Source organism: Fukomys damarensis, unplaced genomic scaffold, assembly GCF_012274545.1.
Source record: "Fukomys damarensis isolate Sample0158 unplaced genomic scaffold, DMR_v1.0_HiC HiC_scaffold_7, whole genome shotgun sequence".
Classification (NCBI taxonomy): Eukaryota; Metazoa; Chordata; class Mammalia; order Rodentia; family Bathyergidae; genus Fukomys; species Fukomys damarensis.
The window spans coordinates 18,104,206-18,127,015 of NW_022900919.1; the positions used below are offsets into that span (position 1 = coordinate 18,104,206).

Here is a 22,810-nt window from a genome sequence, read left to right on the forward strand (position 1 = left end):
CTCTCTCTCTCTCTCTCTCTCTCTCTCCACCCCAGATATGCTCATGTAGGCGGGATCCCCAGCTGCCAAGAAGCCCCCAGTGCAAGCTGCAGATGAATGGAGGAAAAAGACCTGGAGTCCAGGACTGAGGGAGGGATGAGCAGGGCTAGGGCAGGGCTACAGAGGGTGGGAAGGCCTGCCTCACAATCTCCTGACCCCTCACAATCACCAGGACCGGCTGGGTGAGTGCCACCCCTTGCCCTGTGACGGTGCTAAGTCTGCCCACCCAGATCTTCCGAGACCACATCCAGAGCCCCCTCCAGAAACAGGTATCTGGTGACCCCAACCCCACCAGTCCATGGAGGGCAAGAAGAGAAAGGGACGGGAGCAGCAAAACCCAGATTCTTTCCTGAGGTCCAATTAACCACAGCCAGCGTCACTCGCTGGCCTGCATGGGACAGCCTGCAGCTGCCACTGGCCCTGAGTCCCTCACACACAGACCCCAGTCAGATGGCCCTTCCAAAGGCCCAACACCACAAGACAAGTGGGACCCAGAGAAGCAGCCTAGAATCTGAGAGATAACTGGATGCAGAGTTGAAGGCCTGCTGTGAGTCCTCCCTCTGTGACGTCCATGCTGTGTGTATAAGTCCTCCTCACCTCTGAGTCTGTTTCCCCCACTGCAGAATGGCACAAGTGAACCAGGCCATCTCTAAGACCCCAGCTCTGAGCCCAAGATTCTAAGACCCAGGCAGCACCTGTGGGCAACCCTTCTATCGCACCAGCCCTGCCCATGGTCTCCCCCAACCAGTCCCCCAACTCCATCTGCACCCTAAGAATGCAGCTCTTCCCACTTTGGAGGCTGTAGCCACCAGAGGATTCTCCAGGACAGGTCCCAAGAGGTGCAGCAGGGTGGCATGAATAGAGAAAAAACAGCAGGCCACAGGCAAACTTCAAAGGCCCAAGAAAACCAGGGAACTGAGGTGCGGGAGGGGACAACAAGCAGGGCCCATCTCTGCTCATGCCACCCCTTTCCTAGGGAGCTGTGTGTTTCCTGTGGTTTCAGACACAAACTGCTCTGAGGAGATCCACCTCAGTCCCTCTCTGGTCCTCAGGTCCCAGGGGTCCTGACTCACCCACCCAAGGGACACCTGAGCCACCTCCAGGCTACGCAGTCACTGCGTCTATTGCAGACCAGCAGAGTCCCAGCTCTGCCTCCAACCAGGCACATGCAAGCAGAGCGTCTTGCGTCCCAGACCCCTGCCCAAGCTGTGGGAAGAATCTGCCAGCTCAAGTGCTTCACAGGAGTTACCTCATTTAATCCTCCCAGTAACCCCATGAGAGAGGTGCAGCATCTCATTTTCCAGATGAAGAAAACCAGGCTTGAAAGGGTTAAGTACCTCACTGAGAAGATCTAGGACCTAAGATTCGAGCTGCCTTGACTTCTTTCCACATCACTAACATCTGAGCACTTGGCTTTGCCACACCCACACCTTGAAGAGATAGCAGGTGCCTTAACTCTAGTTTATTCAAAACCTAGTGTTAAACTGGGTGTGGTGGCACAGGTCTGCACTCCAGCACTCTGGGAGGCTGAGCAAAAGGACTGAAAGATTGGGCCCAGCCTGGGCAACTTAACAACTTAGGGAGACCCTGTCTCAAAATAAAAAATAAAAAAGGACTGAGGATATAGCTCAGGGTGAAGGCCCTGGATTCAATACCCAGAACTGATGAAAAAGAAAGTAACAAACAGTGTCAAGCGTGGCTCTATGGCTTCAGCTCTGTGCCACCGTCCCGGCCTTTCCAGAAATCTGTTTTGGTCAGTGGCCCTCATTCTTCTAGCTCCTCCACATCTGTTTCCTCCCTGGCTGGTCCCTCCTCCTCAGTCTCCTCCTTTCCAGCTTCCTTCTGCCACAAACACATTCTCAGTCTCCCCCATCCTTTCATTTATTTATGTTTTAAATTCTCCCATCCTTCAAAAAGCTGCATTTTCTGTCAACTTGTCGCTGGCCTTCCCTTGGTGTTATAGGCTGAATCATGACTCCCCAGAATCATTCCTGGGAATGTGGAAGCCCTCACCCAGGACCTGGCCACATGTCCTTGTTAGGACATCATTATGAGGCCATTGAGTAAAGATGAGTCTGTCAGGGTGAGCCTTCAGCCCACAGGATTGGTGGTCTTATAAAAATAAGAAATGCTGACAGCCAGGAGCCCAGAGCACACAGAAGGGGCCCCAGGAAGAGGCAGCAAGAAGGAGGCCATCCACAGCTGGCCCAGAGAAGACCAGTCCACTATCGCCAGGTCTTGAGCTTTAGCCTCCTAATGATGAGAAATGCACCTCTGCTTTGAAGCCCCTTGGTGTGTTTTGTTATGCAGCAGGGCGAGCGCACCAACGCACATAGTAACCAGCCCCTAGCTCAGGAGTTCATGCTCAGAGCCACACCCTCCTTTCTTTCCCTCGGCCCACCCTCACCTCCCAGCCACTGACACTTCTTTTGTTCTAGAAGATGTGTCCTTCTCCACACCCCAGGGTGGCCCCTTCACCTGGCCCTCCCCCCTACTCCCACCTCCAGATGCGCTGGGCTCAGCTGGCAGTTTTGTCCTCCACCTTCCTTCCTTTCTCAGGTTCTATCAAGATCTTGACTTCAGCCCTCTTCTCCAGGCAAGATCCGCAAGCTTTCTAGCCTGACTGTGTTGACTGTGTCTTTGGGGGATGGGAGGGGGGTTGTTCTGGAGACTGAATCCAGGTTCTTCACATGGAGCTACATCCCTAGCTCTCTTTTAATTTTTTTATTTTCAGACAGTGCCTTGCTAAGTTGCTAAATTGTCCAGGCTGGGCTTGAATTTGTGATTCTCTTGCTTCGGGTTCACAGAACAGACAAAGGCCACCACGCCCAGCCCAGGCCAGACTTTTCTGCCAAAGCCAGCTCAGGAAATCCAACTGTTGGCCAGACATCTGCCAATGGACTTCTGAACTAAATCCAATGTGTGAAACTGAACTCCCCCTTTCCTTCCCATGTCCAGTCAGGGCCTGATCTCCCTCTCTGTATGCATCTCACCCTCTCTCTCACAGGAACCCCACTGGACACCCAACACTTAGCCTCCTTACACACTACCAGGCCGAATCTGACCTCTGCCATGCCATTTCTCTCTTCACCCTCCTCCTATTTCTAGTATCCATCCTTCCATCTGGAGATAATTCTGCATCACTCAAAAGCTCCTTCCTCCCCAGCATCTGTGTTGCCAACCCATCCCTGGCTGCTGTCCACCCCAATATCCTGAACCATGGGTCTCATCATGGGAGCTGTTGCCTCCATGTCCTCCAGAAGCTTTAGCTGCTGCTCCCCTCTCTGCCTCTTGCCAGCTGGGATGTCCCACTTGTGTCTTACTACAGCCTTGTTGGTCCCGCAGGACATGACCAGACCCTCCCTGGGGTTCCACAGCAGACAACCCCAGCTCCTGTCCTCTCCTATCTTATTGATGGCCATCCGCTGGGGCCATCGCTGTGGTCCTCAAGTTGACTTTTGCAAAGTTGTACAAACCCAAGAAGAGACAACTGTAGACTAACAAGCCCTCCAGACCTGGTGGCTCCTCCAGAAGCCCCTCCTGCTTCTGCCCCTCACTCTTCTCCTCTTGCCTCACTATAGACTAGAAGACACACGCCTGAGTGCTGCAGCCGAGTCAGCACCTGAGACACACACAGAAGTGTACCTCTGGGAGCATCCTGCTGTCCTCGAGGACTCACTCCTACCTTCCTCCACTTCTTGTCTGCTGGTTACGGGCTACGATAGTGCAGCCACCCCATGCCCATGAGAGAAAATCCACGGCACCACAAAGGTACCGTCCTGACACAGCTGAGCCAAAGCTGTGAAGACCCCATCATCTCACTGTCATCAGAAAACTCCTATGTGTTAAACCCCGCAGTCACTTTTCAGTTATGTGCAGCCAACTGCAAGCCTGTCTGCTTACATGTGTGATCATAAGCAGGTATTTGAAGGCTATTTTTCACACAAGGAACCAAAGTACAAAGAAGTTATGTGACTTGCCCAACATGGCATGAGTGGGAGAACCGGCACGGACTCTCCAGCCCAGCCTCTTCCCCATCTGCTTCCCCTTCCACATTCCAATGTCTGTTGAGTGACTAAGCCATCTTCTGTATGATTCTTTTAGAGGAGGAGAAGGTCTGTATCCTCCTCAGGTGGAGTCCCTGATCACTCTCCATCTAAAGGAAGATTCCCTGGCTAGCGGCTACTGAACTTCTCCCTGGATCTCTCCAGTGGCTCATCAGGCTCAGATCTGGGTCAACAGGCAGATCCTCTGGGGACACCTGCAGCCCTTCCCTCCACACCTGCTCATGGTGCTGCTTTACTCACACCTCCCATCCACGCAAAATAAAGCAATCAGTGGCACAAATATTTTATCTAGTTTGCCGCACACTTATTTTCTTTGAGGTGAATGGATCAATGTAGCCCAGAGAGCATGGAGCAGAATTTCTCGTTGAATTGACATCAGGAATACTTGCTCCAGCTTGGAAAATCTAATGGAGCTACACTGTGGCTGATGCTGACGCATGGAGCAGGGTGGCGCAGATCGCACCACTCCCAGGGGCAGTGGACAGATGTGCAGACAGAGTGAGGCTGGCATTCACGACTCAGGAGCAAGGCTGGCTAGGTGACCTTCATGCAAGACTAAAAAGTGGGACTAATAATACCCACTTCATTTCAATGTTAATAAGTTAAATGAACAAAGCTACTGGGTGGAGAGTACACAGCACAGAGCTGGCACATGGTGCCCAAGGTGAAGTGATCCTGCCATTACTGCTGTCCTTACTACCATCATCATCGTTGTCCTCACCACACTCTATGTACTTCTCCACTGGGGGCGATGATAGGGTGCCTGGATTCTCCAGGATGACTCAAAGTTTGTGTGTAGAACCTGACGCACTATAAGTACGCCCTCTCCAGAGCACATGTTCTCATTTGGGGTTCAGAGAATGTGGCCACGGAAGACTGAGGCCTATAGAAAAGACACTGATCACCCACACACAGGCAGGCAGATATTGCCTTCTCTGTGAAATGGAACAATAAGATCCTACCAGGCTTCCATGAAGAGCAGCAAAAAGCTGTTTTGAAGAGCCATTTGCATATAGGTTAATAATTACCATTTCAATTTTGCCAATCATATTAATAACCATATGCCAACCAATCTTCTTGCTGCTCTAGCACAGTGTCAACACCTTGGGCCTCTCCTCTTCCCTGGCAGGTCACATGTCCTGAGAAAAGCCTGGAGTGGAGAGGCACATCCTGCCAACAGGCCTGGCAAGGAAAGGGGCTGAGGAGACACAGCAGAGAAGCCAAGGACCTTATGCAAAAAGACGAAGCTAAACTGTCTTGTGGACTAACGGTAGCAAGGCTCTCACAGAGCAGGGACATCACCTGAGAAGGCCGGGCGGGTGGTCATGGCAGAATGAACCCCAGTGCACAGCCCAGTCTTGATTTCCTTCTTTAACAAGCTACTCTTACCAGTTCCTCATTTTGGCAGACTCAGCCCAGCAAGGCCCCTGATCAGACACAACATGTCTTGCTCCAGGCCATGCCTAGCCTGGTGGTCTCTCAAGTACCACCAACTCACTGTGTCCCCAACAGAAGTCACCCAACTCTCCCCCTAACCTATGCTTCCCCCTCACCCAAGTCCTGAAAATGTCAATCCCCTTAACACGCCGGTCTCTTGCACTCAACAGTGTAAGCCTCACTTGAAAGTTGTAGAATATTTTTTCTCCCTGCCCACCTTATCTTCTGTCTTAGTCACTTTCTCATCTCTGGGACAGAATACCTAACACCTATCCCTCAAAGGAAGAGAGGTTTATTTTGGTTCGTAGTTTCGGTCCATAGTCTGGTGACTTCGTGGCAGAAACAGCATGGTGGAAAGGTCTGGCAGAGGAAACTGCTCAATCCATGGCGGCAAGAGAAGGGAGGAGCTAGGGATGAGAATGTACTCTCTCAAGTCACGCCCCCCAGTGACCCACCTCCCACCAGACTTCACCTCCTAACAGCACCTTCAGGTCCTACACTAATCAATGGATGAATCCACAGAAAAGTATAGCACCCCATGATCTAGCCACCTTCCAAGCCAGTGAGACTCTGGGGACAATTCAGAGCTACAATATCTCCCAACCCTAACACCCATCCCTGAGTTTATTTAATGGCCTCCTGCCTTCTTCCCCTTGTATCTCCTCTTCAATCCATGTTACACTAGATTATCTTTCTTAAGATGCAAACTAAAAACACCTTTTCAGGTACATGTAAACACACACAGACACACACAGACACACAAGCACACATACATACGCAAAATGGTCTCATTTCACCTGCACATTGAGTTTATGCAATTCAGCTCCATGCACCCAGAAGGAGCCAAGGGAGCAACTGTTGTTAAGATGCTGTCCCCGCTTCACTGTGCTGTGACCCCCATCCTCTCAGAGCAGCACCTCTTGTGGTGCTCACGGGGTGTGTGAAGAGTTTCCAGAGGTCACCTTTTGCTGCTTAATGTACTGATAGGGAAGACTTTAATAGCAAAAACCTAGAAAATGTCACAGTGTAAGATAACTTCAGCCCTTCGCTGTTTAGTTCAGCACCGGAGGCATCTAGTCTCCCTCAAAAGTTTGGTAAGTGAAAAGAACCACTGTTAGCTTTGTTGACCAAACAGGCTCCCTTCCCCCTGGCTAGAATAGAAAACTGAATAAATCTTAAAGGTAACTTCCCCTAACAAAGAACGGCCTCCAGGTTGAAATTCACTGCCTGGACACCATGTTTTGGGTATCAGCAATGTGAACTATGAAAAGGCAATGTAACCAACTGAATAAGATCAAGGCTGTAAAACCCTATAAAAGAAGGAGTTGTAACCCAGTGAGGGAGTCGATCAGGGCACCGCCATTAGGTGTCATCAATCCCCATGCATGGAGTAAACTTTTTCATTTTACTTCCATTCTGCTGCCTTTCTGTGTGTCACTTGCCAATTCCTTCCCTAACAGCACTGACTCTAGAAGCAACTTTACTATATAATTTAAATGAAATCCAACAAAGTGTAGGATTTTTTCCCCAGAATGCTGGGACAATGAGTGATTTCTTTTCCTATTTTCTTTTTTTTTTTTTTTTGTTATTCTGTTTTTGCATTCACAAACATACTCATATTTTCTGAAAGCCATTTGAACTTTCTTTCTTAAATACTGTTCTCCCAAGCCTTCTAGGCTCCCACCACTCACCCCGAAAAGTACAGAGCATTCAGTGCCCTCCCAGGGCTCGTTGGTCCCTCTCTCTACAGCTCAGGAGAACAGGGATGTTGCCCTTCCTGGATCCCAGATCACTTCCAGTGTATGCGGCCCCCTTCCACCTGGAACAGCTTCCCTTCTCCTCCCTGCCTATCTAGATCCCACCTGTACATCAACATACATGGCAATGTCACCTCCTTCCTCAGGTTCCCAAACCACCCCCTGACCCTCACTGTGTCTCATCATGTGACAACCTCACTTGTCACTTGTCACACCCACCTTCTTTCAAAGAACAGGTACAGTTGGCCCAGACCCCATTTATTCCTCTGTCGTATCCCCTGCAATATCTGGCTTTGCACTAGCAGGTGCACAAATAATGGAGGAAGTGAAACGGGTTGAATCAGATTGACCCAAATAGGACAACCTTGAACTGGGCTGGCTTGGCTTGATTCAATTATTTAAGTCAAACTTTTGTAGTCTCAGCATTCAGGACACAGGCTCTTGGTCTGTTTTTTGTTGTTTTGTTCAGTTGGCCATTTGGTTTTCTGGCTAGTTGCTCCGGGTTATTCTATAACTACCCCTCTAGCCATTTGGCTTGAAGAAAACTGGCTTTAGACAATTTGGTCTCTGTGAAGTGACTTCAGAGGAGTTGCTTTTCTGTGAATCGCAGATGGTAAACAGTGACAACAGGCACCTGCTGAAGATCAGGGGAAGCTCAATCTCCAGCGCTTCATGGATACCATGGCTGTGCTGCTTGATGACAGCTGGGATAAACCAGAGTCCTTCACCCCTGAAGAACTGTTTTACGCGAGGTGTCCCTAACCAAGAAACAAGGAGACTATGGGCCCCACCTACAGCTTCTGTCCTGAATTTTTGGACTCACTCAGCAGCTGGGCAGAAGGGGATGTCTGCTGCCCTGGCCCCTGCTCACCCCCAGCCCAGAACAAAAGTTTGACTAAAGCTCAGTGTCTTTCCTTTTTATAAATCTCTGTCTTTTAATGATGGCTTCAAGGCTGAGGGGAAAAAGGACCATTAAACTCACTGAATAAGTTAATGGGGCAGAGAGAATCTATTTCAGAGCCACCCCAGGCTATTTTCCTCTGCAGCTAAAGCCTGAATAAGCAAAAAGAAAAAATTAAAACCAGAGAGCCTATTGCCAATAAATAATCCCCAGTGTAATCTCTCAGCATCCACGACTTCATTTGCAGGGATACTGTAATACACACTGATTGCAAAACACCCCCCACCCACACACATTTCTACCTGCATTGGCAACTGGGGGTCTCATTCATCCTCTGGGAGACCCTTCTCTTTCCTGGGTGCTGTTGCTGGACACAACTCAGTGGGCTGCTGCGATCCAGTTACTATGCAGCCTGCAGGTCTCTAAACATTGGGACAGAAGCTGCTCCCATAGAAGTTAGCCCACAGGAGCTAAACTGAACATGCTCATAAGAGCACACCCCAAGACGCTCTGGTCCCCAGGCTGTAGAGATGCCCCCAAGGTCTTCTCAGTTGTCACTAGCCCTCTTAATTCACCTTTGGTACCGCTGTTCTGAAACAGCAAAACTCTCCTCTCTCTGTACTCAGTGAACACATGCAGCAGCAGCTTGGTATCTTTTGCCTGGACAGCTCCCTGCCTAGCCCACCCCCTGCTCCTCCTCCCTGCTTAGTCCTAGAAGAACCGTACTCCACAGCCTCCCCACAATAAAGCCAGAAACTCGAGTCTCTGGGGCAGGGAAAACACAAATAATTAAATAAGCCCGAAACTCCTGGCGGTAAATGTTGAGTCCCACTAGACACACGTTGTTTACTCTTTAATATTTAAACATGTTAATTAAATCTCTGAATAAACAAATATATTTTAGCAAGTAGCATTCCTGAGCTGGAGCTCCGTCACCTGGACCCTAGGAGCCTTCCAGAGGGGCCAGGCCTCCTTCGCTGGCCACAGATGTGTTGGCAAACCAGGTGGAGAATCATGGCTTGGCTGGTACCACCCGAATGCAGCCACGCCTGCCCTTTTTGGGACCCCAGGCCACCTGAACAACCTTGACCTCTAAAAGGTTCCCACAAGCCTAGCAGCCCCAGCAGGAACTCCATTCACTCATTCATTCTGTATCAATCCAGCAGTTACTTAGCCAACCTCATGCTAAACACTGGAGAGGCAAAGATAAATAGCACAATAATCCCACTACTCAGATTGCTCACAACCATTTTTACAAGTCCAAATTCCTTGGGCCTTGTATGGTCGGTCCACTCCCCACTTTTCCAGCCAGAATATGAACTTCCCCTAAAGGTTTCTCTCTCGTGCGCTCTCTCCCCCTCCCCCTCCCACTCCCTGACCCTTTCTCCTTCTGGATTTCTCTTTCTTTCTCTTTACCGTTCTTTGGGCAGTGCTGGGGACCTAACCCAGGGCCCTGCACAAGCTAGGCAAGCTATCTGCCACTAAGCTACATCCCTAACCCTCATTTCTTTTTTAGACAGGTTCTCACTAAGTAGTCCAGGCAGGAGTTGTGATCTTCTTGCCTCTGATCCCTGAGTAGATGGGAAACCTGAAAGGTTCTGTTGCTTCTGGAGCTCTCACCATGCTCTTCCCTCTACCCAAAAGAGCCTCAATCCTGTCTGAACTCTCCCCCTGGCTAATGCCTGCCCATCCTTCCGGTTTTAGGTCAGCCATCCCTTCCCTGGAAATTTCTCCACATCCTCCACAGTGGGGATAAAGGAGTCTCCCAAGGAATTCCAAATACCCTTTCCCTTTTTATCTCCATGACTTACATTGAACCCATCATTTACATGTAAGTCAAATCATCTCTTGCTTAAAAGGAAAAAGCCCAACTGGATGTGGTAGTACATATTTGTAATCCTGATATTCTGGGAGGCTGAGGTAGAAGGACTACAAGTTCAAACCTAACCTGGACAATTTAGTGAGACCCTGCCAAGAAAAAAAAGGAAGGAAGGAAGGAAGGAAAAAAGAAAGAAAGAATGAATGAAAAAAAGAAAGGAGGGTGGGAGTAAGAAAGAGAAAAAGAGAGAAAAGAAAGGAAGGAAGGAAGTAGCTCAGTGGAAAGCCTGTGTGCTTAATTCCCAGTACAGCAAGCCAAATATTAAATAAATAAGTAAATAAAAAATAAATACATGGAAAAACCTCCAGGGACTTTTCAATTTCACTAGGGTTAAAATCCAAACCCTTTCCCTCAGGATGCCCTACTAAATCATTTCAGGAAGGAAACAGGAGGGAGACTTAGCAGCGGGGAGTTATCTGCCATTCTTCTGTCCAACACACTAGGGACAGCTCGGTCCACTGGGAGAGGCAGCACAGCTGAGAACTCTAAGCAAACAGTCCTGCTCAGAGCCCCAGCCCTGCCAAATAGCACCTGCCTGGCCCTGGCTTTCACAGTGTCAGCAAGGAACTGGAGCTCTGAGGACTCCTGGATTGTCTTGGGCTGCGAACATAAAAGATGCCCCTTCCACACCTGGGAACTGAGTCAGACAGGATCCCAGCCCTGCCACCTGAGAGCTGGGGGACCTGGAGCAAGGGATGCTGCCTCTCAGCTCCTTGACGGATTTGCTCATCTGCAAGACAAAGACTCAATAGGCCCTGAGTGTCCCCTCCTATGTCAGATCAACCACAAGCAGTCCTAGTGTGTCACCAGGTCCAGCCGCTTTGGAGCAGGCCCAGCACTGTCTCAGAAAGCCATACATAAATTCATCATATATCCCAGAAATTCCACTCCTAGGGAATGACCCAAGAGAAAGAAAAGCATATGTTCATGAAAAGGCTTGTACAAGAATGTTCATAGCAGACTTATCCATAATAGTCCCAAACTGGAAACAGCCCACGGTTCCAAAAACAGGAAAACAGAGAAACCCAAGTTAGCCAGGCAAGGTAATACTCCTTAGCAATAAAACAGAACCACGTACTGGTGCCTGCAACACTGTGGGTGAATCTCAAAGCCATTCTTGCTAAAGACATCTTAGATGATTCCACCTACATGAAGCTATAGAACAGGTAAAACAAACCTATTGTTGAAAAAATCAAAACAGTGCTTATGTCTAGAGGCATATGTCTAGAGTGGCAGAGACAGCATTAGGAGGGACCTAAGGGAGCTTTCCCAAGGACAGTGACATTCTGGACCTACCTGCATGGGTTTGGATTCCACAGATGTGGGCAGTTGTCAAAGCTCAATGCATGGGGGCACCTAGGATCAATGATTGCACTGAGTATCAATATTACCTCAAATGAAAGCAAAAATTGAACTCTAGTTCAGTGAGATGCATACTAAAGTGTTTGGAGGGGGGCGCATGAACAATTTGCTGTGAAACACACTGGCAAAAGAGGATGAGCTACTGAGTGGATAAAGGGATGACAGATGGACAGATTATGGAATAAAGAAGTCTAGTAAAACAGTCATTATAGAATCTATGCAGTAGTTATATGGATGTTTATTGCAAAATGTTCAACTCTTCTGTATGTTTTTGAAATTTCATAATAAAATAGTGGGATGGGGAAATCCTAATCCATTGCCCTGTTTTGTAGCCCATCCTTTTGGGAAGTTCTTCCTCACTGTTAGCCTAAATCTCAGAGCCTGCAAATCCAGCCTATAGCCACGGTGAGGGGTACAGATGTGCCCCGTGTGGTGGCTGACATAGGCGAGGTACTCACTGGAAGCTCTGAAATAACAGGTCAAGAGAGATGGAAAACAGTGTGCTGATTTAGGTATTGTCACCTGTGACCTACATGGAAGCCACTCGCAAAGCTGTCCCCATGCTCTTACCAGATGCTGTGTTTATTTCTGTCTGTCTTTCCCTCTGTTCCCCCATAATTTCTCCTACAGATGTGCAGCCTCTTCCACAGGTCCCTTGCTCACAGGGCCACACAGGCAGACACTTGGGGCACCAGCAGCAGGAAGCACCCTCCCAAAATGAAGAAAATTTGGCTTTGATGAATGCCTGCAGCATTCTGCCCTCAGAAAACCTAAGAAATACTCTGTTAATTTCAGCAGACATGCAGATTTTTTTAAATGTATGATCTGATCATTACAGGCTGAATTGTACCCCCTTCAAATTCATACACTGAAGTCCTGACCTCCTATAATATCTCCACGGGTGACTACATTTGGAGAGAGGGTCTTTTGAAGAGGTAATTAAATTAAAATGAGGTCATTAGGATGGGCCCCACTCCAACATGACTGATGTTTTTATAAGAAGAGAAAATTAGGACACAGACACACACAGAGGAGACAGTGGAAAGGCGTGGTAGGAAGGTGGCCACTGTCACAGCCCTAGAAAGAGGTCTCAGAAGAAATGGACCCTGCTGACACTTTGGTCTGAACTTACAGCCTCCAGTCCTGCAAAAAAAAAAAAAAAAAAAAAAAAAAAAAACATTCCTAAAAAAAAAAAAAAAAAAAAAAAAAAATCACATTTCTCTTGTCTAAGCCATCCACACTGGGGAGCTTTGTTATGGCAGCCACAGCCAACAAACAATGATTTTAATATTGTTTTTATTTGAAATTACAAATCTGGTGGGTATAATAATATTTTATTACTTAGGGCTTTCTAAAGTTTTAATAGAGAAAATACAAAGGATTACAGGTTGAGTCCCTTATTTACTCATCACTCAGAATCAATACATATTACTATTTTGTCCCAAGCTGAGGTCTTAAAAAGGAGAAGGAAAACATTACAGATAAAGTTGTGACCCTGTGTGTGCCCCTTTTTTTTCCTCTTCCTCTCCTCCTAGAGACCAGGGCTATCCTGAACTTGGTTTGTATGCCACATGCCGTTCAGAATTTTGTCTTCTTGCTACTTAACCGTGCCCATAAACATTACACCGCACTGGTCATTATGATTTTTAACTAACATATACGGCCTGTCATTCTGCAAATGGTTTTAGATGTGGTCAGGATTAAATTTTCAAAACACGGCTATGTTGCTACACGACAGTTTTTATTGTAACTGCTATACAGGATTCTATCATTTCAATATGCCATGACTCCTCTCTTGTTTCAAATGTCTCCTGATGACATTTAAGATTCTTTCCAATTGTTTTTGCTTTTGCACAATAAACACAGGATCACAAATTCTACACTCAGCCCGTGTCTAAATCCTCGCTGCTGCATAAGCTGTGGCCTGAGACAGGCTCTTGCATTGTTCAACCTCTTATTTTCTCAGCTGTGAAATGACAGCAGTTCTCCATTCAGGGGGGCTGTTGGGTAGATTTAGTGAGCTCCTATATAAACTGCGAGGGTCACTGAAGCACTCAACAAACAGCAGTTTCTTTTACCATGTGTTCCAGGGATACAGAGGAAGGAAAACAACCCACAAGTAGGGTCTAGGCTACAGTGTCTCAAAGGTGGGACTGGAGTGATAGGTAGAGTACAAGTGAGAAGAATGAAGGCCACTGTCATTGGTACAGTGACAGGAGAAGCAATGTGGCCAAAGGAAATGCTGTAAGATACTGTTTCTTTCTTTTTTGCGGGGAGTGGTACTGGGGATTTAAGCCAGGGCTTTTGATTTGAAGTACAGCTCCAGTCCTTTATTTTAATTTCTTATTTTGGGGCAGGGTCTCATGAAGTTGGTAAGTTGCCCAGGCTGGGCTCTAACTTGAGATCTTCCTGACTCAGCCTGCCAGAGAGATGGAATAACAGGTTTCCACCACCATGCCCAAGCTTGGGAACGTTTGGGGAATGAACAGAAGAGCAGGTTGTTTGAAGCAGAGGATTCCCATGCGTGGATAATGGGAGGCCAGACTCCAGAGAGACGAAGCTCGATCATGAAAGGCTCTGCACGCAGAGAGAAGTCTGACTTTACCATGGGGCACTCAGGAGCCAACTAAGGCTCCTGAGCTGCAATTACAGAATTACCTGCACCCCCTTCCGATCCATGCTTAAAGATCAACCTGAGTATAGAAGAGCATTCGGTAAAGCATAATGGTGTTTTCATCGCTCAACTACTCAACTGTATCGGACTATGAAGATCCAACGAAGTCCAGCCCTGGGTGAAAAGGCTGAGAATGCAGCCAGTCAAGGTGGAGCCAGACACCACATCTAGGGTGCAGAAAGAAGGGGAGGGGGATGAAAACGAACCTGGGACCAGGACAACGCCACTCTGAATGTGCTGTGGTATGTGTTTATGTTCTTTGAGAATGGGGGCATTCTGATTTTATGAATTTTGTTCATAAAAAAATCTTTGTTCATAAAAAATACCACACTGCCCCTGATCTCACTTCAGGAGCTACGACTTTGAAGCCATCCATCCATCTGAACAGTCTCTCTCCTGTGTGTGTACATCAGCTTCTGCAACATCAAAACGCAAATTCTTAGGACTGCAGCTGATGGCTGGAATAAGAGACCCTTGGGGAAGGGAGCACCAGTAGCCTGTACTTTAACAAGTCCGCAGATCATGTATTCACAGGTGTGGCCTTTGGAAGGTGGATCGTGGGGAGTGCTATACTTATTAGTGGATTAATCCACTCGTGAGTTCATGGTTGAATGTGCTGAAAAGAAGGAGAGATAGTTGGAGGTGGGTCACTGGGGGCACGATCTGGAAGGGTGTGGTCTTGTCCTGACTCCTCTCTTCTCTCTCGGCTTCCTCGCTGCCACGAGATGAATTAACTCCTTCCTCTACCAGGCCTTCTGTCATGATGTACTAGCTTTGGACTCAGCCCACCAGGGACTGAATGCCCTGAATCGTGAGCCAAATTAAATCTCTCTTCCAACTATGGGAACATTGAATAAAACACTTATACACACCCCTGAAACAGGACCCCTCTTGTGGGTGCAGAGCACAGAGCCACATCTGTACCCCGGCAGACTATGTGCCTATAGATACTCCTCCTCAGCCCATTGCAACCACCACAATGGAAGTGTCATCTCAAAGATCACTGAGTCCAGCCTCTTGATTTCAGATATAAGGGAACTAAGGCAAGAGAGAGTGAGGGCATTGCCTAGACTGACCCAGTGCATTGGTGACTGGGGCAGAGAAGCCAGCCCCAAACTGTGCTCACTCAGCAGACATCCTATGGGGATGGGGTTGAAAACACCTGTTCCCAGGAAATTCAGGAATCCTGAACTCTCCTGAGTCCCAAGGGTTCCTTCTCCCTGATGCACCTTGCTAGCACTCAAGTTGAAAACCAGAACAGCAGGAACTGTGTCCCGTTAGCTAAGGGTTCCTGTGTGCCATGGCAGGAAGGCTAGGCCAAGAACAGAAGGCAAATGGAGGCTGGCAAGAAATAAGAGATCGTCTGCAATCCAGGGCATGACCTGTTAAGTTCAAACTGCAGCTCTGCCACTTACCAGCTGAATGACCTATGGCAAGACACTTAGCCACTCTGCGCCTCAATTTCCCATTTCATACAATGAGGATGATCAGATTAAGCTTCCTAATCTGAAAGCTCAAAATACAAAATGCTCCAAAAATCTGGAAACTTTTTGAGCCACAAGTGGAAAATCACACATCATGAAATTTTTGTTTATTAAACTATTTACTTATAATTGTTATATTATAATTGTTTATTACTATTAAAATATTGTATAAACGTATCTTCAGGCTGTGCACATTGCGTATGAAACACAAATAAATGTCATAGTTAGACATAGGTCCCATCCACAAGATATCTCATTATGTATATGAAAATATTCCAAAACCCAAAATCAATGCAAAATCCAAAACACTTCTGGTCTCAACCATTTCAGACAAGGGAGTCTCAATCTGTAATAGAATCGGTCTCGTCAGGCTTTGCTGAGGTTAAAACAGGAGTGTCCTAGAACAGCACCTGGAACATGGCCATCACACAGCCTTCCCTCTCCCTGGGATGAGTTCAAGTTTCTCTAGAAAATCCCTCCCAGAGGCTGCTCCACTGAGAGCAGAGCCCAAAGCCCAGAGAAGCATGGAGAGCACTGGCAACAATGTCCCAAACACCTGGGCAGGGCTGTGTACACCTTCCCCAGGCCAGGAGGGCGCTGTGGAGCTGTGGGCTAAGGCAAGGAGTCTCTTCTGGTCCACACGTCCGTACTCACATCTGCTAAAGGCTGGGAGAGAGTGGAAGCAGCCCCAGTGCCTGCCTCTAGAAGCACACACCAAATCAGAAAATAAATAAAATATTCACAAGCCCAGGACCACCCAGGGCATAGGGGCAAGACCTCAGGGAGCTTTGGATGGACTCAGATGCTGGCCATACCAACCTCTTCTGTCCAGGGATCCCGTCTGGCCAGGTAAGGACAGGCACAGTAGACACTGATGGGGTGAAGCCTGACCAGACTGCAGGCAAGAGCGTCCCTGAATCCATAATGGACAAGTGAGGGCAAGAGGGTCAGCAGTCACCTGGTGGGATTCACCTACTGGTCACCAGGGCTGGGGGAGGAGAACCTTGGGGAGGGTCCCTGCTTCTCTGGAGATTGTTCTGTGAGCTGTAGATCATTTTCCTCTGATACCTGGCTCCACCCAGTCAACTCTAAGCTCCAAGGGTGTAGGATCTTGGTCTTTTATTTCCTCTATATTATATCCCAGGGCTCAGCGCTGGACTGGGTACATGGCTGGTACCAGCTGCTAGAGCGGAAGGGGGTGGACGCCTTTCCCCCTGGGTTCTGAAGAAGGAGAAGCCAGGCTGGCCTCCTAGCACATCTGCCCACCCTTCCCAACAGTCCACAGGCGAGGATGGCCTTGGCAGGTGGCAAGGCCTGTGGCCAGACAGCCTCAGTACAGCTGCGGCTTGGTGCTCACAGTGGCCCAAACGAGCCACCAACTCCAGGCCCTATCAGATCTCCATTTGCACTTGGAAGACAGACCATGAAAAAAACTGCATATAAGGCCTCCCCTCCAACATCTGCCTCAAGGACAGAGGCCAGAAGCCCCCATAGGACACAGGGCCCGCTGTGTATATTAGTTCCCTTATATCTGCATGAGCCACAGCCTCCTGAAATCAGGCACATCTTCCCATCTTTTTTCACTGCCAGGGGCTTCAAGGGGCCCAGCTCCTCTTCCAGGGCTGTCCCTCCTGGTGTCTCCAAAAGGTTTCTGCCAAAGAAATAACTCTGCACCCCTCCTCCACACTCAGCCCCCGCCCCTTCCTCATGTTACTTCCCCCTCCATGTCTTATCACCACATTTGTTCAAATGACTGCCACTTACGAGGTGGCAGGGAGTCAGAAACACAATCTGGAGCAAAGCTGATATTAAATAACTTCCTGAGCCTGGCACTTCTGCCAAGGCTCCCTCTTGAGTCTCAGGTGCACAAATGAGGAGATTTCACAGGATGAGGAGATGGAGACACCCCAGTTTCAGCCTCAGTACTACCCCTCTCCTGAGAGAAGACCCCTCCCTTCTAAAGGCTGGACATTCCTCACCATCAAAGGCTGAAATTTAGCAGTCATCACTACCCTGCTTCTCACTTGACCCCACACACACACAGGCACACACCAAGCAAAGGGTGTACAATGATGTCTGGAAGACACTCAAGTTCAAGCAGCCCGGCCCCCATGTTTTCCACATGAATATGCTGAGACCCAGAGATCTCAAGTCTCCTGGCCAAGGCCAACAAGATCTATCTCACTAATGCATCTCAAAAAGAGAAATTCTCTAGGAAACACCAGGAAGGGACTGCGTTTTAGATGCCAGGGTTGGTTGGCTGCAATAAAGTCAAGTCAGTCATTTGCATGTGTGTTTTCTTCCTCTGTGACTTCATTCTATGGGTCCAGGCAAGAGATTCCCCAACAGCTATCATCACACTAACATAATGACCTCAGAGAATCACAGATAGATAGCACCTAGCAATTAAAGAGGAAGAATGCCACTGATAGATCCTCAGATTCCGTCTCATCCCACCCCATCAGTACCCAAAAGTTCTCCAACCATCTCCAACATGAGCACCTTACAAGGTCAAGAGACACTTGCTGTTCTCCATTCCAGCCACTGAGTGTCACTGCTGCCCCCAGTTAATTGTAACTGTAGAGTATTCCAGGGGGCAGGGAGCCAGGTATTAAAAGACCTATACAGCCAACAGGATCACATACACATCTCCTGAGGGGCAGCCTAAGTTCATCCTTTTTTTTTTTCCAGAAAGAGGAAGATGACCAATCACTGAGGACCCACCATGTTCCAAACACTTTTTGAACATCACAGAATTCAATCTCTGTGATCCCATCTCCCAGGAACTCCCAATAACCCCTTACTCTGCAGGTGAAGAAAATGAGACCCAAAGAAACCAACGTATTCATGATTTGAAAAAACAAGCAAGGAAAGAGGGCAAGGACTGGAATTCGAGTTTGGCACCAGATTCCATGGCCTTTTCACTATCTCCCTTGAGATCTCAGTCTTAATGCTATGAGCTACAGTTAAATCAAGTTAGTTGGCCATGACTTCAGAGTTGCCAGCATCTGGAAGGAAACCACGCACAGTACAGGCTTTCATCCAACACATACTCACTGGAGGCAACTGGCCATGGCCCTCCCAGCGAAATCATGGTCTAGTGCCCTCTTGTGGCTTGAAATGGAACTGGAATGACTGAACAGTTGAGGCTCTTAAGGATAGTTTGGAGGGGTTTTCAGGTCCCCCAGATTTCACTGGATTCCCAAATTCTCTGTCAGGTCTGCTCCTGGAGCCCCATCTGTGTCTGGCAGGTTTACTCAATTACAGTAGCCAAAAGGGAATCAGCCAGGGAATGAGAGGTGATGGGAGGGAAGAACAGTAGTGAGACCATGTAGGATTCTATCAACAAGGGACAAGGTACTTCATGTGATCCTAGACAGAGAGACTCCTCCAGCTCAGTATTAGGGAAGGAAGGTAGCAAAAAGGCTGTTCGCAGGACACTGTAACACTTGGTATCCCAAGTGGGCCTCTTGTCAGTGGGAAGCATAACAATCTCCCCATCCTTGTGCCTTAGATGCTGTCCCTTTTCCAAACATGCACCATCATGGTCCTCTTGTTTCCTCCCTCAGTGTCTTCCAAGTGCTAGTTCCCCTTGTTGCTTTCTCTAGATCCACTCTCCAGAGGCCCCAACATGTCTCTACCCCAACCCTTACTGTCTCCCACTGTGTCATTAGCTATGTGGCCTCTGTGTACCCACCCCAAGCCAGGCACTTACCCTCCTCTCATTTAATCCTCACCCCTTCTCTGTGAAGATGGATGTGGCAGCCTGATTTTCCAGATGAGGAAATAAGGCTCGGAGACATTAAGTAACCTGCGGAAGGCTACACTGGGCCAAAGCCAGGAAAGTTATTTGCTAAAGAAGTCTCTACTCTTCCTGTGGTGGCGCAGAGCTGCCTCCTAGGCAAAGAACCACTGAAAAGGGGAACTGACCTAACTGAATGCCTAGGTTCAGAAGATGAATCTGTTAATGTAGGGAAAATGGGCTGGAAGAAGGAGAGCCTAGGAACAGGAATAGCAGATGAAGACCAAGAAAAGTTATCTGTGCTCGTGGGGCTAAGGTTCTGGAATGCACGATGGGAAGGGAGCAGAACCAGCATTCAGAGTTAAACACACCACACACACTCCCACTGGCATCTTACAATAACCCTGTGTTATTCTTATTATCACTATTTTTCAGATGAAGAAACTGAGGGCCAAAAAAATGTAAGCAGCCAGCCCAGGGCACAGCTGGTAAGAAGCCGGCTCACGATCTGAGCTTCATTTAGTTGTGGCCATAATCGTGGTTGGGTATGTGGACAGCGCCAGCACTGAGTGCCAGAAATGTTTACTTCTTACAGGATCTTCAGTGGCTCAGCCTCAAAAATATACCAGAAAAAAGCTGGTGGGCAAAGACTGACCATGAGAAAAAGGACCCTGTCCACAGCCCCAGGTACAATACACACCCCAGCCCTGCCAGCTCAACCCACCCCAGAAGCAGGGGACCCAGTCTCAAAAGCAGGTCACAAGGTGCCTTCATGGACCAACCAGGGCACACAGCAAAGCCACTCCTGCTCTAGTACAAGCAGTGTCTGAAACAGAGACCCTACAGGTGTCACAGGGGGCGGTAGTGGGCCCAAAGTCCTGCTTAGTCAGGCACTTCCACTCCCGCCCACCCCAGCAGAAGGCCAACTCTGAAAGCAGACTCATGAATTAGAGAGGCTAAGACAGGGCAGCAAGCACTCATCATCTCTGGCAGACACCAGGGCTCTGAACTCACCAAGCACCTGCTTGGTATTCCACGATTCCCAAGCTGGGGTTGGGGGGCAGGGAGAGGTGAGAGCTCCTCACACTTGGGGCAGCATATCAAACAGCCTGATATAAAGGGGACATAAATCACACTTCTTCTATTACACTAACCCCGCAGTGTCACCGGCTGCCAACTTTCCTTATGAAGCCTGTGATTGTCCTAGGCAGGAACTGTGTCCATTGGCTCAGCTCTTATCACCCCCGTGCAGAATGCGCTGCTCCCTCCTGCTGCTCGGAGACTGAGATGAGAAGGAAAAGGGCACCCCCTCCATGGGGCACTGTGCCAGCCACCTCCCAGGAGCCTGAAGCTCCAGAGCCAGGAAGCCCAAATCCGAAGTCTCGCGGGTGCAAAGGAGGCAGGGCCGTGCCCAGGGGACGGCTGGGCTCCCTACTCAATCCTGGCTCTGGGAGGGCTCCAAAAACTGGGCCGACCGTGCACTTCCCACTCGTCTGGGATGATGTCCCCGCTCCAGCTCCTTTCCGGTGCAGCCACCAGCCAAGGACGGTCTCGAGCGCCGCACTGCCCTCTGGTGGCCACAATGAGCTAGACGCAGATGATCTCGGCAATCAGGAAAGAGAAGCTTTAAAATTTGTTACTAAAACCGAGGAAGTAATGTGCAGGGAACACAGCAGAGGCACTGTGCGAGCACAGAGACTCCCACTCAGACGCGTGCACACAGGCCAGTGCACCGCAACATGGAGATGGGATTGGAACTTCAAACCTAACGTTGTACTCTTCTTTTTCTCCCTCTCTGAGGGGAGCTCTGGGCTCTTTTCCTGCTTCTGTCATCATTTTGCCTCAGAGAAGACACAAGAGGGTAGGGGGAAGGTTGGGGACCTGGCCAACCAAAGAGGCAGGACATCGCGTCCTGCTGTGCCTGAGGCTGGGAGCTCCCCGGGTGACTGGACCACATCAGTTCGCCTCTCTTAAACCTCAAGTTCTTTCTCTAATACTCGACCTGGCCCAAAAGACTTCCAAGACCCTTTCTAAATTTAACAGTTTATGGTTCATCTTCCTAACTCAAAAAACTTCCTGGTCATCTAGAAATGGGAATAATCGACATGGCACCTGCTCATTCACAAAGCCCATCAAAGATACCATCGCGCTGACCTGACAGTGACCAGGGACTGTGTGAGGGAGGCACGCTGGACAGTGACATGATGCCAGCTCTCAGAAATGAAAACTCACGCCAAGAGAGGTTGTACGACATGGCCGAGTCACATGGCCAGGAAGCAGCAACCATGGGGCCTGCGCACAAAGGACACTCCACTGTCCCCGGAGACAGCTGTACCACCCGCCATGCTCAGAGCCCTCCCTCTGGAGATACAGATGGAGCTTCCATGAGCAATCGACGGAGAGCTGGGACAAGAGAGAGAGGGGTGGGGAGTAAGGGCTTCTTATTCTGCAAGTGGCATGAAGATCTGGAAATCACCCTCTAGGTTAGATGCTCTGAACATCAGCTTCCAACTCTAGCCGCACAGCTCTCTGGATGCCCACCTTCTGCTCACATCCAAGGACAGCCCTGATATCCCAAAGCCCTAGCTGGGAGAAGCCACAGCAGTGAGGGGCATTGTCCTGCCGATGGCACCTCCGCCCAGCGTGCAGCTGGCTGGGACCCAGCCACCAGCTTCCTGAATCCCTGCCAGCCTCAGCTGGCACCTGGGTTTCTGTGCGGCTGACCTGACCTCAGAGGCCAGGACAGCATGGGCTGGGCAAGGAGGTCTGGGGGAGGGCTTGGCTGAGACACAGCAGCAGGGAGACTACATGTGGGGAATAGGTCAGGAAGATAAAGCAAAGCCTCCTCCACTATCAGAGGCCAGCCTGGGAGGTGCTGGCCAGCACTGCTTCGCCAACACCAGACCCACAATTATCCCATCTGCAGCTCCCACAGCTCCAGCCGGGCCAATTCTCACTCAGGGAACCAAAATGACCCAAAACACAAGATCTCCCAGACCTCTGTGTCAATCCTTTTATTCTTAATTTATCATAACAGCACTGTACTCATGTATGTGTGAACATGTGTATGTGTGAGTATATATGTACATGTTAGCATGCATAGGAAGGCAGCAGGACAGAATAGGCAATAGAGCGTAATATTTAAGTGCCAAACTGCTTCAGCACTTACTGGCTGTGTGAAAGCAAGCAAACCCAGTTCTTTCTCTGGACTCAGTTTCCCTATTGTTGAAGTGGTGCTAACGAGAGTACTTAACTCACAGGCTGGTGTGAGGCCACAATGAGGTATTACTCTTAAAGTGGTTGGAACAGTGTCTGGAATATCATAAGTGTTCAATAAGTGCTAGCTGTTATCAGCTATCATATACTCAATAAGTCCGAGCAGTGATTAGCTATCACATGTTTAACAAATGCTAGCTGTTACTAGTTATTATGTGCTCAATAAATGCTAGCTTGGATGAGTTATCATGC

The 22,810-nt window shown here is 48.8% G+C and overlaps 1 protein-coding gene and 1 long non-coding RNA gene across 9 annotated transcripts in view; one reads left to right on the forward strand and one right to left on the reverse strand.

Moving 5' to 3' along the window:
- Positions 1 to 4,429, forward strand: part of LOC104860046 — an 11,146-nt gene extending 6,717 nt beyond the window's left edge. For 3 of the 4 annotated variants that reach the window (XR_779566.1, XR_779568.1, XR_779567.1), the window contains exons 4-6: positions 36 to 586; positions 3,621 to 3,810; positions 4,144 to 4,429. This is a non-coding gene — a long non-coding RNA (uncharacterized LOC104860046). The remainder of the gene's footprint in view (positions 1 to 35; positions 587 to 3,620; positions 3,811 to 4,143) is intronic. The other variant, XR_779569.1, reaches the window with a different exon arrangement.
- Positions 1 to 22,810, reverse strand: part of Ntrk3 (neurotrophic receptor tyrosine kinase 3) — a 356,741-nt gene that overhangs the window by 327,354 nt on the left and 6,577 nt on the right. The window lies entirely within an intron of this gene.